Genomic DNA, 18,680 nt, shown 5'->3' on the forward strand with positions numbered 1-18,680 from the left:
AGATTGTTCGTCTTCATGGTGTGCCTGTATCTATCATTTCAGACCGAGGTACGTTGTTTACCTCGCATTTCTGGAGAGCAGTTCAGCGAGAGTTGGGCACCCAGGTTGAGTTGAGTACAACATTTCATCCTCAAATGGATGGGCAGTCCGAGCAGACTATTCAGATTTTGGAGGATATGTTCCGAGCTTGTGTCATCGATTTTGGAGGTTCGTGGGATCAATTTTTGCCTTTAGCAGAGTTTTCCTACAACAATAGCTACCAGCCGAGCATCCAGATGGCTCATTATGAGGCTTTATACGGTAGGTGGTGTCATTCTCTGGTTGGGTGGTTTGATCCGGGAGAGGCTCGGTTGTTGGGTACGGATCTGGTTCAAGAGGCCTTGGACAAGGTCAAGATCATTCAAGATAGGTTTCATACAGCTCAATCTAGGCAAAAGAGTTATGCAAACCGCAAGGTTTGAGATGTGGCTTTTATGGTTGGTGAGCGGGTATTGCTCCGAGTGTCGCCTATGAAGGGCGTGATGAGATTCGGGAAGAAGGGCAAGCTTAGCCCTAGGTTCATTGGTCCATTTGAGATTCTTGATCGAGTGGGAGAGGTGGCTTATAAACTTGCATTGCCGCCTAGCTTATCAGTCATACATCCAGTATTTCATATGTCCCTGCTTTGGAAGTATCACGATGATCCATCCCACGTGTTAGATTTCAGCACTATCCGCTTGGACAAGGACTTGTCTTATGAGGAGGAGCCGGTGGCTATTCTAGACCGGCAGGTTCGACAATTGAGGTCGAAGAGTTTTCCTTCGGTTCGTGTTTAGTGGAGAGGTCAGCCTCCCAAGGCATAGACTTGGGAGTCCGAGTCCGATATGCGTAGCCGTTGTTCTCGTCTTTTCCTCGACTCAGGTACTTTCTTCTTCTATCTGTTCGAGGACGAACGGTTGTTTTAGAGGTGGAGAATGTGACGACCCAAAGGGTCCTCACTTGCTTTGAGTTGATTTCTGTGTCTCCGAGGCCTTGAAAACCTCATTAGAGTCGCCTCTAATTGCGTGCGCAGTCCGGGCACGTAGTCAGAAAGCTTAAATATGAAACTATGTTAGAACAAATGCTAAGTTTTGATGTTAAAAGGAATAATCTTGACTTCGGTCAACATTTTGGGTAAACGGACCCGGATCCGTGATTCAACGGTCCCGAAGGGTCCGTAAGAAAATATGGGACTTGGGCGTTTGCCCGGAATCGAATTCCGAGGTCCTAAGCCCGAGAAATAAATTTTTAAGTGAAATTGTTTTTAGAAATTTATTAAGGAAATTTGAAATGAAAACTGATTAGAAAGAAATGGTATTGGGCCCGTATTTTGGTTCCGGTGCCCGGTACGGGTCTTATATATGACTTGAGTCATTCCTGTGAAATTTGGTTAAAAACGGACATCGTTTGATGCGATCCAGACCTTAATTGAGAAATTTGATGTTTAAAAGAGTTTTGAGAAATTTCAGTGATCTTGAGGTTTAATTCGATGCTCGTGATGTTATTTTGGTAATTTGATTACACGAATATATCCGTAGGATATTTTTGAGGTTGTGTGTATACTTGGGTTGGAGTTTCGAGGGCTCAGGTGAGTTTCGAATAGGTTCCGGAATGCCTTAGGCTTAGTTAGGAATATGTTAGGAAGTTGCAGTCTCTGAACCCTCTAGTGCAGTCCGCGAAAAATCGCGTGCGACCGTGGTCGCCTTTGTGCGGTCCACGGTGGAAGTCGCCTTTGTGTGGTCCGCACAGGGTGCTCAACTGCAGGTCTTCAGGGAGGGGCCAGCGCGGCCGCGGTGGCCTTTATGCGGTCCGCGGTGGAGGCTGTGCAGCCGCAGTCCATTTGATGCGGTCCGCACTAGGTGTCTGAGAGGGGTATAAATAAACGGGAATTTCAGCTATTTTTCACTTTTCAAAACCCCAAAACCATAAGAGGCGATTTTTGAAACAACATTTCTTCTCCAAAACGTTGGTAAGTGATTTCTAACTCATTTTCGTCACTCCTTAACATCTTTAAACATGATTTCAACTTCAAATCAAAGATTTTCATGAGGTAAATTGGGTGTTTTGGGTAGAACCTAGGTTTTCTAAAATTGGGGATTTGGACCTCAATTTGAGGTCCGATTTCAAAACAAATTATATATTTGGATTCGTGGGAGAATGGGTAATCGGGCTTTGGTTTGAACCTTGGGTTTCGACCACGTGGGCCCGGGGGGTGATTTTTGACTTTTGGGTAAAACTTTAGAAAACTCATTTTCATGCATTGGGGTTGATTTATTTAGCACTTATTGATGTAATTAAGTAACTTATGACTAGATTCGAGCGGATTGGTGATGGAATCAAGGGGTAAAGCTATAGTTGAGATTTGAGTGGTGATCAAGGCATCAAGGTAAGTGTTTGGTCTAACCCTAGCTTAAGGGATTAGGAGTTGAGTCATACTTTCTACTTGCTTCTTGTTGAGTACAACGTATATGCATGGTGATGAGTATCTATACGTTGGTGTCAAGCATGACCGTGAGTCTTAAATTGAAAGTTATTGTGTTCTTAAATGACACTTGGGTGCTTTACTTAATGATCTTCGACGACTGAGCATTTTCAATAATTAAACTGAGTACAAGTTGAGTTGAGATTGGTTATAGCTGATTCTCCCTTGCCGGGATGACTAATTCAATATTGTTGTTCCCTTGCCGGGAAAATTTTAAGATTGTTATGTTCCCTTGCCGGGTCGTGACAAAAACCCGCTACCGGGTGAACAAATACCTGCATCTGCACACGAGGTGCAGGGAGTAAAGTGAGTACTCCATCTCAGTGAGTAATAAAGGTAAATAATAACTGAGCAGTAAGAAATCACGTAAAACAAACCATCATGCTGTATAGAGCAGTCTAAAACCCTTTGACTAAAAGCAGTGAAACTGTGAAATCCTTGGAAAAACATCTTAGCTCAGTTAAAACCTCTTTTAAAAATGACTTTTTCAACGGTTACGCAAATGAGTGCAAAACAAATAGTACAGATAAGCACGGAAATCCGCCCCTCGGGTACAACACCCAATTAACAGATAATGCCAGGCAATCAGATAGATATTACATGAAGTAACACAAACAACAGACAATGGCAGGCAAATGAAATAAAGTAAACACATAGAACAGTACCAGCACCGCTGCGGCATGCAGCCCGATCCATATATCGCTGCGGCGTGCAACCCGATCCATATATCTTATCGACGATGCTTACTGGGGGTGTGCAGACTCCGGGAGGGGCCCCTTACAGCCCAAGCACAATATCAAGCCATATCGTGGCATCAAAATCTAGGCCCTCAGCCTCATATCAGTATTAGTATAACACTGCTGCAGTGCGCAACCCGATCCCTTAGTATCCTCACATCTGGCCCTCAGCCATACTCAGTCTAGAAATCACATAAGCCCTTTAGGCATTAGTAAAAACAGTAGTTCTCAGCCCAAAACATCATTTACTATATCATTTTAGTTTCAAAACCGAGTAAAAGTAACTGAGTTGTAAAACAGTGGAAAACAGTACGACTGAGTTCAAGTAGTAGGTCAAAACAGTGAGGAAATAGTGATAAAAATCCCCGGAGGGTTCAAATAGTTGGCTCGAAGCCCAAATATAGCAATCAATCCAAATAATGATGATAACAAATAAGTTTCAATCAAATACGCGGTAAAAACGTCAATCGGGACAGACCAAGTCACAATCCCCAATAGTAAATGACCCAACGCTCATCATCAAGCGCGTGTCTCACCTCAATATAGCATTATGATGTGCGAATCCGGGGTTTCAAACCCTCCGGATATCATTTACAATCATTACTCACCTCGAACCGGCGAAATCTCTAGCTCGTGACGCCTTTGCCCCTCAAATCGGCCTCCACGCGCGTCGAATCTATCCAAAATCAGAACGAATACATCACAATATGCTAAGGGAACAAAGCCCAAGCGAAAACAAACAATAACGGGCACAAATCCCGAAATTACCAAAACCCGAGCCCCGGGCCCACTTCTCGAAACTTAGAATTTTTTTTACATCAACGGGTTCCTTATCCTTCCACGAGTTCATACATATCAAAAGTTCTCAAATCCGACCTCAAATGGTCCTTCAAATCCCAATTTAAAAGTTTCAAAATCCTAAGCCCTAGTTCTTCCATTTTTAGCCTAATTCCATGAATTTCTAGGTAAATTTCACAATAAAATCACGTTTTAGGTTCAAATATCTTACCTCAAATCAATTCTCCATGAATCCCTCTTCAATTTCCCTCAAAGAGCTCTCAAAATACTCAGCTATGGAGGAATAATAGCTCAAAATCGCGGATGTAATATTTTATAAATTTTCTGCCCTGCTCTGAACTTCCTTCATCGTGATCGCGGCCCAAGCCTCGCGATCGCGAAGAGCAAAAATTCCAAGACTTCCAAATGCACTATGCGAATGCGACACCTACTATGCGAACGCGATGCCTTACTTTCCAGACCTATGCGAATGTGAACCAGATGATGCGAACGCGAAGAACAATTCCACTGGACCCCCAAAGACTTATACGCGAATGTGAACCACTGCATGCGAACGCGAAGCACAAGGTCAAGGCCCTCCGCGAACGCGAAACCTCCAACGCGAACGCGAAGGCCGAACTCAGGCCAACCCACATCCTTCTACGCGATCACGATGGACCTCACGCGGTCGCGAAGGGTAAAATCATCTGCAACAGCTGTTGAAATTTCTGCAACTTCTCAACATAGAAAATGGTTCGATTGACCACCCGAAACTCACCCTAGGCCCCCGGGACCCCAATCAACAGTACCAACACATCCTAAAACCTCATTCAAACTAGTTCCAATCATCAAAACACCTCAAACAACACCAAATCCATCAATTCACATCGAATTCAAGCCTAAGTTTTCTAAAAACTTCCGAAATACGCTTTCGATCAAAAACCCAACCAAACCACGTCTGAATGACCTGAAATTTTGCACACACATCACAAATGACATAACGAAGCTATAGTAACTCTCGGAATTCCATTCCAACCCTCAGATCGAAATCTCACCTATCAACCGGAATTCGCCAAATACTAACTTCGCCAATTCAAGCCTAATTCTACATCGGGCCTCCAAAACCAATTTCGATCATGCTCCTAAATCATAAATCACCCAACAAAGCTAACCAAATCATAAAAATTCTGATCCGAGTTCATATACAAATAAGTCAACTCTTGGTCAAACCTTTCAAATTCAAAACTTTCAAGTGAGACTATTCTTTCAAATTCATACCGATTTCCGTGAAAACCAAAATCAACAATTTACATCAGTCATAATACATCATACGCGGCAAGTCATGCCCGAGAACTGGTGATCAAAATGCAAAAGCTCAAAACGACCGGTCAGGTCGTTACAATTAATCAGTATTTATTATACAATCAATTTGAATATATTTTAATGTGTGAAACAGTAAATTAGAATAAAAATGAATCTAATATTTTATGAACATTGTGAGCCTCAAAATCAATTATTTTTTATGACTTTGAATCTGACTAAAAATGGTCTGATAACATTTTTGACTTAATTGCCTTTAACGTTTGGTGGTGGAAATGTTTCTGAACTTTGGTAACGTTTCCTTGGCAACGTTTCTTTATTAACAAATAGATGTCTAATTTTGTAATATATATATATATATATATATATATTGCGTTTGTGTTCATTTTGAGTGTGTGAAAAAAAAATATTTTCTTCTAATTTTCATGTGCTGGATTTTCTTTTGATTAATCTTTGTTGTTTCTGCTCTTAATTTATACCAGAAGAACTTGTTGAATCCTAAGGGATGTGCCTAATTTTATTCATCATGCTATGAATGAAATATCCCCAAGGACAGTATCTTTGAGACACCTCAAGTTAAATCTTATTCTCCGTAATCCAATATTTTTACAACAGAAAGTCCATTAATTATGAAAGCGAATATGAGTTAATCTAATCATATAGAGGGGTTTTGACATAGTTACCCACAAAAATAAAACTATTTACCCTTGTCTACCCATTTATTTTTCTATCCATAAACTAATTACATTTCCTACCCATAGTAGTTTTTGTGGGGAATTTTTTCTTTATTCTCCAATTTTTTTTATTTCTATGTTTTTTTTTCTTTTCTCCTTTTCTTTTTTCTCGTTTTCTTCTTCTTCTTTTTTTCGTTTCTAATTTCATTTAACTTCTTTTTTTTATATTCTTTTTCTCTTCATTTACTGTTTTCACTATTTTTTATTATGTTTTTTATACTATTACTAAAAAAATCAAATTATGTACCAATTAAATGTAGCTAATACAACAAAAAAATATTAACTAACACAAGATACCAGTATAGTATATAGATATACCAATAGGGTATATAATTGTACGTAAAGAGTTAAAAAAAATTAATTCAATAATTAAATTGAAATAAAATCAGTTGTCAATAAAAATTTCAAAAAATTCTAAAGGGATCTAATTGTAAGAGTATACCGTTTCATTATATAGCATGCTATAATTTTTTTTTTTCGCATTTTTAATTTGCCTCACGCTAGGTAAAAGCTTAAAGCAAATTAAAAGGGAAAAGGCAAGTGAATTTACGGCTAATAAATATACTATTATAGTATATTGTATACTATTACAACATACTGTTACAATATATTGCATATTATTACTGTATACTATAACAATATATTGTATACTATAATAGTATATTGTTGCAGTATAACTATATACTCCTATAGTATATTGTATACTATAGCGGTATACTGTTAGATAATTGTGTTCTTCTTCGATTATTACAATATACCGTTGCAGTATATTGTAAACTATAATAGTGTACTGTTGCAGCATAATATATACTCCTATAACATATTGTATACCATAGCAGTATACTATTGGCTATTGGGTAGCTATGTTCTTCTTCGATTTTCTTCGATCTCAATCACCTCAAATCAGCTCCAAATGCTATCAAATTTAAGTATGAACTTCCAGAAGGTATTATAAGCAATATTTAACCGCACTCACTTTGAATTAAACAAGAAATCTTCAAAAAAAAATTAAATTCAAGGGCCAAGGCAAGAGCAAGAGCTAGGTAAAGAACATTCAAGAAAAAGTGGAGCAGAATTGAAACTAGCCAGAGGTCAACTTCTCAGATAATCAGATCTAGTTTTTTTTTGAAGAAGGATATAAGGGACATGGAAGAACAATTTTGTAAGAACAAATTACAAGTAAGTCAAGAAGTAGCAAACACGAAAATAATTCAAGGATCTAGAGTTACTAAAATCAAGCCTTCTTTAATCTTGGGCTTTCACCCAAATTTCTTTGCTCCTATAGAGTCATCAACTACCTACTATGGGCAACCTGAAGTTGTGCCCTCGTCCAAATTCTCTGTGATGACCCAAAAGGTCATCACTTGTTTTAAAACGAAACTTCGTGTTCTGAGGCCTTGAAAACCTCATTTAGAGTCACCTCAATTTGTGTGCGCAGTCCGAGCGCGTAACCGGAAAGCTTAAATATGATAATCTGTGAAAAAAATGATAAGTTTTGATTATAGAATGAGCTAATTTAACTTCGGTCAACATTTTAGGTAAACGGATCTGGACCCGTGATTTGACGGTCCCGGAGGGTCCATAGGAAAATATGGGACTTGGGCATATGCCCGGAATCGAATTCTGAAGTCCCGATCTCGAGAAATGAATTTTCAAAGAAAATTATTTTCTGAAGTTGTTTAAAGAAATTTGATTAGAACATGATGGTATCGGGCCCGTATTTTGGTTCCGGTGTCCGGTACAAGTCGTATATATGATTTAAGATATTTATGTGGAATTTGGTGAAAAACGGATGTCATATGACGTGATTTGGACTTAAATTGCAAAGTTTGATGTTTAAAGAAGTTTTGAGAAGATTTCATTGATCTTGAGATTTAATTTGATGTCCATAATGTTATTTTGATGATTTGATTACACGAATAAGTCCGTAGGATGTTATTGAGGTTTTGTGTGCACTTGGTTTGGAGTTCCGAGGGCTCGGGTGAGTTTCGGGTAGGCTTCGGGATGTTTTAGGCTTAAAACTAGAAAAATTGCAGGTCTCTGAACCCCACCAGTGCGGTCCGCGATCGACCTTGTGTGGTGCGCGGTGAAGGTTGTGCGACCGCGGTCAGCTTTGTGCGGTCCGCACAGGACGCTGCAGTACGGTCCGTAGTCGGTTTCGTGCGGAGCGCGGTGGAGACCTGTGCGGCCGCGGTTCATTTAGTGCGGTCCGCATAGGGTGCTGGACCGCAGCACTTCAGGAAGGCCTGTGCGGCCGCAGTTCATTTTATGCGGTCCGCACATGGGGTTTGAGAGGGGTATAAATAGACGGGATTTTCAGTCATTTTTCATTTTTCAAAACTCCAAAAACATAAGAAGCGATTTTTCAAACAACCTTTCTTCTCCAAATCAATTGTAAGTCGTTTTTAACTAGTTTTCTTCAATCATTAACATCTTTTAACATGATTTCAACTTCAAATCAATGATTTTTATGGGGGAAATTGGGTGTTTTGGGTAGAACCTAGGTTTTTTAAAAATTGGGGATTTGAATCTGGATTTGAGGTCCAATTTCAAAACAAATTACATACTTGAGCTTGTGGGGGAATGGGTAATCGGGTTTTGACCACGTGGGTCGGGGGCGATTTTGACTTTTTGGTTAAAACTTTGGAAAACTCATTTTTCATGCATTTAAATTGATTCATTTAGCATTTATTGATGTAATTAAGTAACTTGTGGCTAGATACGAGCGAATTGGCGGAGGAATCAAGGGGTAAAGCTATAATTGAAGCTTGAGTTATGTTCGAGGCATCGAGGTAAGTGTTTGGTCTAACCTTAGCTTGAAGGATTAGGAGTTGTGTCCTATTTGCTATTTGTTTCTTGCCGAGTACGACGTATAGGCATGGTGACGAGTATCTATACGTTGGTGTCAAACATGACCGTGAGTCTTATCTTGCGATTTTCATGATCTCGTTGTATTATTCATTCCTTGGTGAAGATTTCTTTTTATTGTGTAAAGTTGTGGAAAGAATTATGACCTATTACATTGAGGAGCGTTGGCTCCAATTGTATAAAGAATGGTGAAAGTATAAGTGATACCCGAAACCTTAGAGCATTGGCTCGAGTTGTAAAATGAATTGTGAAGTAAAAGTTAGAAAGAAAAGAGATCATTATATTGCCCCCTTGTCGGGCTATTGTTGAGTTGAGGTTCCCTTGCATTGTATTCTTAATTGATATTACGGATGCTTAGGTTGATGATTCTTCGTGTTAGGTGTTGTAACAAGTTTGGTTATAGCTGAGTAGCTAGGTGCTGTAACCAGTTTAGTTTTAGTTGAAATAGTTAGATGTTGGAACAAGTTTGGGTATGGCTGTTTCTCCCTTGCCGGGACGTATATACTCGTACTGTTGAGTTCCCTTGCCGGGATAGTGTAGTCTATTGTTGATCCCTTGCCGAGACGATTAATTATGATTATTGTTGACAAATATTATATATGTGGAATGGGTTTCATGCCGCAACAGATATTATATTGGATCGGGTTGCATGCCGCAACAGATATTATATTGGATCGGGTTGCACGCCGCAACAGATATTATTATGGGTCGGGTTGCACGCCGCAACAGTTACATATGTGGATCGGATTGCACGCCGCAACAATGTTAAAGGATAAGAGATCGGGTTGCGCGCCGCAACAGTAGTGTCATTGTATTGATTATAGACATGGAGTGTTCTTTCATACTTTATTAAGTTTCTGATAGAATTGATATGTTTCCCCGAAGCATGTTTCCCCCTCCCTTTTAAACTGTTATTACCTATTTATATTTCTATTGTATATTATATAACTGCACAGGTTTATCTGGAGTCTGGTCCTAGCCTCGTCACTACCTCGCCGGGGTTAGGCCAGACACTTACCAGCACATGAGGTCGGTTGTACTGATACTACACTTTGCACTCTATACAGATACCGGAGTAGCCTTTGGTCAGCAGCAGTAGCTCGGGAGCCAGCCTTCAGTCCATCGAGACACCGAGGTAGTCTTGCAGGCGTCCGCAGGCCCGACGTTTCCTCTATCTTATTTTATATCCTGTTATCTCATGTATTCGAGACAAAACAGTGTTATATTTCTTTCAAACGGTTGTATTTAGTACTCTTAGTAGTCCGTGGATGTTGTGACACCAGGTTCTGGTTAGAGGCACATGATGGTCTTTGAGAAATTTTCATTTCCTATTTATTTAAGACTTCCGCTAAATTTCATATTCCGCTGTTATTTAACTGTTTATTCCCTTGTTAATATAATTGGTAAGAAGTTTTAAAATAAAGGAATTAATGATTTCTAAGTTCATGGCTTGCCTAGCTTCTACGAGTAGGCGCCATCACGACTCCCGAGGGTGGAGAATCCGGATCGTGACATTCTCAGTGTTGAAAGAAGAGTTATTTTAATAGAATAAATGAATAATCGGGTAAATAATTTGGGCAACATGTGTAGGAGTAATAAATAGTTTGGGTCTGAACATTAAAGGATAAATTTTAAGGAATTAATGGGTGTAAAGTGAGATTTTGCATATTTGAGACCAAACCCAAACGGAGAGTAAATTTATTCTATCTTCCATCTTTTGAGGACAAATATGAACCAATTCACTAATGATAAGGGACCAAATTCAAGATAAACGCAAATATACTTTATTTCCCGTAGTTGAAGGGCGTTTTTGGCCTTTTCCGAAATAATAATTACATGATATGTCTATTCCTTATTTTATTACTATTAAATCTTTTTATTACTTAATCATGATATATTAATATATTTAATACATGTATCGAATTCATGTAAGCTTTTTCTTTTTATGGTATCAAGCAGCTTTATTTATAAGTTTACTTGCTTGTATTAGAATTTTCGCCAAGTCTTCAAGTCAAGCATGAAAATCTGCCTTGAGGTTGAGGTATCAATTTGTTTAACAAATTGTTCGTAGAAAATTAAGAAATATTTTTGAAAAAACAAAAGAAAATATCCCAAAGATGGTAAACTTTGAACTCGTGATATTTCAATTCGAGTTATGGCGCTTTTGACTACTAAGTTGGTCAATTTGGAACAAATTAAGGCACTAATCATGACCATTGTTTAGTGATTTTTATAAATTTGATCCCTATGAAATGCTTTATGTATTTTTTTCATAAGTAAACGATATAGTACATAGTTTTGGTGATTTTGTGAGAAATATAGAGAATTATAAAAAGTTACAATATTTTAATTTTGACCGGCCTAAGTTCACCTACTCATATATAATTACTTAAATTGACAAGAACATGTTATAGGATATCAGTTTCAACAAAGTATCTAGAAAAAAGGTACCTAGAACACAAGAAAACATCAAAATTTCCTGTACCAAGATGCTTATTATATATTCCGAGTTTTTTATCATGGAGAAAGCATATTAAGTAGTGTATATTACAACATACGAATATAGTTTTTACTAGGGGTGTACATAGGTCGGGTTGGTTCGGATTTTACAATTATCAAACTAAACCAATTGTGTTGGGTTATTAAATTTAAAGACCAAACTAAACCAATAAATTCGGGTTTTTCAATCTCGATTTTTTTTTTGGTTTTCCGGTTATTCGGGTTTTTTCGGATTTTTTCCGGGTAAAATCTTTGTAGCACAAAATATATAGTTTGTGCTCAAAATATTTCGTTAATCCTAGTAAGATACAACTATATAAGGTATTTTCCAAGAAAATAATACAAAATATGAAATGTTTCATGGAATTATCCAAAAATATTCAACAATAAAGACAATAAAATTATGTAATATAAATATTGCTAATTAAGAAGCCATAATAAAAATAAACATAATCTAAAAGTACTAAGTCATGCTAAAATAAGTAGATTAATAAGAAAGTATTAATTACATGACTAAACGCTGAAGAAAAAATAAAAATAGAATATGCATTTTTATCTATATTATTGCAAAAAAAAAAAAATAGATATTCAATACATTATGGTTCATAGTATTGAATTGAATGTCTTTTGTTAGCATTAATATTGATTTGATTTTGGTTTGGGCTTTTGTTAGCATTATTTAATTTACTAATATTAATGACTATAAAACTTATTGGGACATTCAAAAGTTCTAAGTCCAACCTTGAAATAATATCTTAAAAGATAATATTATGAAAATGTTTAAGAAATATTTATAAATTACATCACAATAAGTATATTTATATAATATATCAAAAATTTCTATATATGTAATGTCGGGTTGGTTTAATTTCAGTTTGACTTTCTTTAGTTAAAACCAAACCAAACCATTTATGGTCGGGTTTTTTTCCAATACCAAACCAAATCAAACCAAACCATAATCGGATTTTTTTTCTCGGTTTGATTTGAATTATCGGGTTGGTGCAATTTGTTAGTTTTCTTTGTACCCCTAGTTTTTAAATCTATTTAAGCATACCAAGTGTCAAAACTTTCTCATGCTCATTTGTTACATTTAAAATTTTCCAATTGAGATATTTGCCTTTTATGGGAGTGATGGGTTTTCAATGTCTTTGCCTTATGTTTTGATGATCTAACAAACTTACTGTTAAGAACCAGATAGGGAACCTGACACACTTGGGCTACATTGCAAATCAACGGATTTAGCTAAATGTGAACTGCTATAGCTTTAGGAGAAAGAGAACCAAACACGGATGTCATGATCCTAAACCCAGACCCGGTCGTGATAGCGCCTCTCGTGAAGACAAGGCCAGCCGACACAAACACCCGAATAAATTAACAAATATAATAATTCATAATTAAGTCATTAATAATGATAAATCCCAAAATAGAGTGAAATATAACATTTACGGAAATAAACACAACACGACATCGAGGTGTCACCATTCATGAGCATCTAAACAACTATCTAAAGGTAGGAAGAGTCCACATATACTACTACAAGATCCAGTACAAATAACAATGAAGGTAGGAAGGAGAAGCACTGGGCTGTGAACGCCGAGCAGCTACCTAGTGAACTCCGCACAGTCTGCTGGAAGCAATCAACCCTCGCTAGCGAGCTCGAAGCTCCTGAATCTGCACACATGGTGCAGGGAGTAATGTAAGTACGCCAACTTAATGAGTAATAAAAATAAATGAAGACTGAGCGATAAGAAAACACGTAAAACATAGCAAAATGCTACAAAGAGGCAGTGTAAAACCAATACAATGCAATAAAACAGTGAAACCTTATAAAAATAGCTTAATTCAATATAAGCTTCTTTAAAACACCTTTTTAACAGTTAAACATGTAAATGAAAAGCAACGAGAAAAGATAAACACATAAAATCGGCCCCTCGGGCACAATATCAACAGAATCAGCCCCTAGGGCAATATCAAGACATCTTGTGTTGATATCACACTAGGTACCCGCGCTCATTGGGGGTGTACAGACTCCGGGAGGGGGCCCTTACGGTCCAAGCGCAATATCAAGACATCTCGTGGCATAATGAAATAGGCTCTCGGCCTCATATCAAGCCACCTTGTGGCGTACAATTCAGGCCCTCGGCCTCATAATCATAATCAGTACAACACTGCTGCGGCGTGTAGCCCGATCCCATAATAATCCTCACAATACAGGCCCTCGGTCCTACTCAGTCAGAAATCTCTAAAAGCCACTCGAGCACAGTAAAGTATGATGCTCAACCCAAAATATCATTTAAAGTGTTAAAATAGAGTAAACATGGCTGAGTTATGAAAACAGTAGAATATAGCATGACTGAGTACAAATATAAAATCAAAACAGTGAGGAAAGAGCAGTAAAAATCCCCTAACGGTCCAAAAAAGTTGGCATGAGGCCCAAATATTCAGCCCAAAAGATGATGACAACAAACAATTTTCAATCAAGGGACCGCGTTTTCAAGCAAACAGTTTTCCAGCTTCTCAGAACCCAAATTTACCCTATGCGAACGCATCATCTCCCACGCGAACGTGATGCTCAGACATCCTACACCTACGCGATCGCGAACAAAGGACCGCGTTCGCGATGCACAAACTTATGGTCAACCTCTGGTCCACTTAACCCTACACGAATGTGACCTCCACACGCGTTTGCGAACAATAACCTCACAGCCTAACGCGATCGCAGCTCCAACTACGCGAACGCGAAGAACAACTTGGACTGCCCCTACAAAAAGCTCTACGCGATCGCGAGCCTCAACTATGCATTTTGGTCCGTTTAACCACGCGAAACTCACTCGAGGCCCTCGGGACCTCAACCAAACATGCCAACATATCCCATAACATCATTCAAACTTGTTCCAACCTTCGGATCACTCAAAACAACATCAAAACACCAAATTTGCATCACATTCAAACCTAAGAATTCCAAAATCCTCCAAATTCCTCTTTCGATCAAAAAGTTTATCAAACCACATCTGAATGACCTGAAATTTTGTACGCACATCCCAAATGACACAACGAACCTACTGCATCTCCCGAAATTCCATTCCGACCCCTATATAAAAATCTCACCTATCAACCGGAAAACGCCAAAATTCCAATTTCGCCAATTCAAGCCTAAATCTACTCCGTACATCCAAAACACATTCTGATTATGCTCCTAAATTCCTAATTACCTCTCAAAGCTATCCGAACCATCAGAACTCACATCCGCGCCCTTTAACTCATAAGTCAACATCCAGTTGACTTTTCCAACTTAAGCTCACTCAAAAAAGACTAAGTGTTTCAAACCTTATCAAAACATTTCCGAACCCGAGCCAACCAACCCGATCACACATAGTATCGATAAACAAGGCAATAAGAAGTAGAAATCGGGGAAATGGAGCGGTAACTCATGAAACAACCGGCCGGGTCGTTACATCTTCCCACTCTTAAACAAATGTTCATCCTCGAACGGGTCAAGAAATATACATAAAGCCTCAAATAGGTGAGGATATCTGCTCTGCATCTCCCGCTTTGTCTCCTAAGTAGCCTCCTCCACGGGCCGATCTCTCCACTGCACTTTCACTGAAGCTATATCCTTTGATCTCAACTTTCGAACCTGACGCTCCAAAATAGCCACTGACTCCATATCATAATTCAAATCACCATCTAACTGCACTGTGCTGAAATCCAGAACATGAGACGGATCCCCAATATACTTCTAGAGCATAGAAACATGAAATATCGGATGCACACTCGACAAGCTGGGTGGCAAAGCAAGCTCATAAGCCACCTCCCCAATCCTCTGAAGTACCTCAAAAGGCCCAATGAACCGAGTACTCAATTTACCCTTCTTCTCAAATCTCATAACACCATTCATGGGTGACACCTTCAACAGAACCTTCTCACCAACCATGTAGGACATATCTGAACCTTCCTGTCAGTATAACTCTTTTGTTTTGATTGTGCTGTACGAAGCCTCTCTTGAATCACCTTCACCTTGTGTAAAGCATCCGACACTAAGTCTGTACCCAATAGTCTAGCCTCATCCGGCTCAAACCAACCAACTGGAGATCTACACCGCCTCCCATACAAGCCTCATATAAAACCATCTGAATACTCGACCGGTAGCTGTTGCTATAAGCAAACTCTGCGAGTGATAGAAACTGATCCCATGACCCTCCGAAATCAATGACACAAGCGCGTAACATGTCCTCCAATATCTGAATAGTGTGCTCGGACTGCCCGTTCGTCTGAGTGTGAAAAGCTGTGCTCAACTTAACCTGAGTACCTAACTCTCGCTGCACAGACCTCAAAAACTATGAAGTAAACTGAGTGCCCCTATCAAAAATGATGGAAACTGGGACACCATGCAAACGAACAATCTCCCGGATATAGATCTATGCCAAGCGCTTTGAAGCATAGGTAGTACACACAGGAATGAAGTGTGCGAACTTGGTCAGCCGATCCACAATCACCCAAATAGAATCGAACTTCTTCAAAGTCCGTGGGAGACCAACTACAAAGCCCATGGTGATCCGCTCCCACTTCCACTCTGGAATATCCATCTGCTGAAGCAAGCTACCCGGTCTCTGATACTCATATTTCACCTATTGACAATTGAGACACCGAGCTACAAATCCCACAATGTCCTTCTTCATTCTCCTTTACCAATAATGTTATCTCAAATCCTAATACATCTTCGTGGCACCCGAATGAATGGAATACCGCGAGCTATGAGCCTCCTCCAGAATCAACTCCCGAAGCCCATCTACATTGGGCACACATATCCGGCCCTGCATCCTCAACACCCCATCATCACTAATAGTCACATCTTTGGCATCATCATGTTGAACTCTATCCTTAAGGACAAGTAAATAAGGATCATCATACTAGCGCTCTCTGATGCGATCATATAAGGAAGACCGAGAAATCACACAAGCCAATACCCGATTGGGCTCCGAAATATCTAACCTTATGAATCGATTGGCCAAGGCCTGAATATCAATTGCAAGAGATCTCTCCCTAACTGGAATATATGCCAAACTCCCCATACTCACCGCCTTCCGGATCAAAGCATCGGCCACCACATTGGCCTTCTCCGGATGGTACAATATAGTAATATCATAATCCTTTAACAACTCCAGCCATTAGCAACTCCAGCCATCTCCGCTGCCTCAAATTGAGATCCTTCTGCTTGAACAAGTGCTGGAGGCTACAATGATCAGTAAATACCTCACAAGACACACCATACAAATAATACCTCCAAATCTTCAACGCATGAACAATGGAAGCCAACTCCAAATCGTGAACAGGGTAGTTCTTCTCATGGGGCTTCAACTGACGAGAAGCATAATCAATAACTCTATCCTCCTACATCAATACACACCTAATACCAACTCTTGAAGCATCACAATACACGGTGTATGAACCTGAAGCTGATGGGAAAACCAACACTGGAGCCATGGTCAAGGCAAGCTTGAGCTTCTGAAAGCTCTCCTTACACTCGTCTGACTGTAAGCACGTGATTTTTGCTTCACGAGCAATCACTCCAAAAGGAAAACAAATAGTGATAAATGACCTCACTGTACAATTTGTCGCTTTCTGAGACATGTGTTGTTAGTCATTTGTGGGTCTGCCCACTTTGCATTTAATCTCACTGATCAAAATACAAAGCATGTCTGTCAGGATAATCTAGAATCATAATTCAGTCGTTAAAAAGAACGAAAATTCGAAAAAATGTATACATGTGCATCGTTCGTTCTAGGTTGTGATTTAACTTACTTAAACATTTTAATTTGGTGTGATAATTGTGTTGAGGTGTTACATTGTTGTTTGTTTTAATTTCATTTGTTTTATTATTTATTTTGTTATTTTCATTTTTTTTATGTTGAAATTAGAAAACAAAGAAAAGAGGGGTTAAAATCGATTTGGGCCCAAAGAAATAAAACAAAAGATGGGCCCAAACTAGCACAAGTCCGGTCCAGACCAGGCCTGCCCAGGCACCTCCCAAAACGACGTTGTTTCAGGGACGGTTAATCTGAGCCGTTCATTTCCATTGATCCGATGGCCTTTATTGGCCCTCATGACCCGACCCATTCCCATTTTTGACCGACCCCTTACTTAACCAAACGGCACCGTATGGTCAAGCTTCCCCAATCCTGGCCATCAATTTTAATCAATCCAACAGCCAGGATTGAATCAGCCTCCCCGTATATAAGCCTCCTATCATACCCCACACCCCTTATCCGAACCCCCCTCCACTCACCGTCTTCACCAAAGCACTGAAACCCCCCCAAACCCTAGCAGCCGCCCTAGTCTCCCTCGCCATTAAAGCTGGCGGCATGAACGCCGGTGACCACCTCCTGAACACCCTAAGACCCCCTCACTCTCCTGAACATGGATCTGCTATCCATTTGCCTCGAATCACTTTCCTTCGTCTCGAATCTTCATTTGAAGATTTGAGTCGAACCCGGACCTATGCCAAACTACCCCATATTCATACCAGACACTCCCCTGACCCTCCTCGTGACCAAACCAAGCTTGGTTTGGTCCGAATCTACCCACAACTCCTAAAAATCCAGATCTGAAAATCCATACCTTAGAACACATGCACCTGGGGAATCCGACCGGTCTTGAAAGGGGTTTGAGGTTCAATGGATCTTAACCAAGGTGTTCTCATGAGAGAACACCCTGGTTAAAATTTGTTCGGCCTCAAATGGGCAGAGTTGAGTCAGATTTGGGTCTGTTTGATTTAAACATTTTCGGTAAGTTTTCCTTTCCCTTTGTTTAGTTCTAATTAAGTTGTCAGCATGATTTGTTGTTGTGAGTATTTGTTATGGTCTGTTACTTTTTCTGTTTTCTTCCATCTCTAGCAAAGACCTTTTATTTGGTCGATTGATTTTCTATGTGTGTGTTCTGAATGCACTCTGTGATAAACATGATCGTCAATTAGATTAGTCGTCAAATGAGTTAATTCATATAGGCCCCAGTAATTGAACAAAAGTTGTCTGATGCCCTTTAGGTCCCTGAACGTATTGTTTATATGAGCGACTGATTATTACCTGTTATAATTAGTATAGTCGACTCGATAAACGTCGTCGATTAGTTTTCTATAACTAATGAATCGAATGAGCTAATAATGTCACATGACTAATTGAACCTTGTCACTGACTGAATGCCCAGCATTGTCTGAAATAAGTTTGTTTGCATTGTAAAAATGACTGA

The sequence above is a fragment of the Nicotiana sylvestris genome, chromosome 2 (assembly GCF_000393655.2).
Source record: "Nicotiana sylvestris chromosome 2, ASM39365v2, whole genome shotgun sequence".
Taxonomy (NCBI): Eukaryota; Viridiplantae; Streptophyta; class Magnoliopsida; order Solanales; family Solanaceae; genus Nicotiana; species Nicotiana sylvestris.